Genomic DNA, 1,147 nt, shown 5'->3' on the forward strand with positions numbered 1-1,147 from the left:
AGGATCCCACATGCCGCGGAGCGGCTGGGCCCGTGAGCCATGGCCGCTGAGCCTGCGCGTCCGGAGCCTGTGCTCCGCAACGGGAGAGGCCACAGCAGAGGGAGGCCCGCATACCACAAAAAAAAAAAAAAAAAAGACTTTTGACCTTGGATGAGACTAGGGTTGAGGTCAGGGTTGACACCGCCATACACACATATACACATTCTCATACATACCATACAAAGTACAGAGGAAGAGGTTCTTCTGATTTTTGAAGCCATTGAAATAGCAATATTGTATAAAGGAGGAATGTTTTTCAAATCCAAGATTTATCCTCAGAGGCAGCACAATTGTTTTCTCCCTAAGGAAGTTGCCCCCCAGGAATGTTAATAGGTGTTAGGAAAAATAAATCAATAGAAGAAAAAAGAAAAACCAGGTTCTATGGTCAGTTAAGTTTAGAAGAATCTGGATGAAACAACATGATATAGATTTCTTCTCAACAGATTCCTGGGCACATTTGATATGTGAATGTGAGTTGTCTATCTCTAAGAGGGAGATTATTGAACCCTGAACTCTATCTATCTATCTATCTATCTATCTATCTATCTATCTATCTATTTACTTGTCATGGAGCATCTTCCAGACCAGCATTCCATAGGCCCACTGGAAAATATGTCAACCTCAACTCCTTGGTAAGATATGACACACAAAAAGTATCCTAGGCACTGCACCATGGACCAAAGTGACTACCCATGGCTGAGTGTAAAGGCACCACGCTGTCCAGTCTGACTTTGAAGTGATGTGACAATTCCTAAAGCAGATGAAAGCCTCTTCACAAAGCCCAGAGATAAACCCACACACATATGGTCACCTTATCTTCAATAAAGGAGAAAAGACAGCCTCTTCAATAAGTGGTGCTGGGAAAACTGAGCAGCTGCATGTAAAAGAATGAAATTAGAACACCCCCTAACACCATACACAAAAATAAACTCAAAATGGATTAAAGACCTAAATGTAAGGCCAGAGGAAAACATAGGCAGAACATTCTATGACATAAATCACAGCAAGATCCTTTTTGACCCACCTCCTAGAGAAATGGAAATAAAAACAAAAATAAACAAATGGGACCTAATGAAACTTAAAAGCTTTTGCACAGCAAAGGAAACAA

Source organism: Physeter macrocephalus, chromosome 12 (genome assembly GCF_002837175.3).
Source record: "Physeter macrocephalus isolate SW-GA chromosome 12, ASM283717v5, whole genome shotgun sequence".
In the NCBI taxonomy this organism is placed as follows: Eukaryota; Metazoa; Chordata; class Mammalia; order Artiodactyla; family Physeteridae; genus Physeter; species Physeter macrocephalus.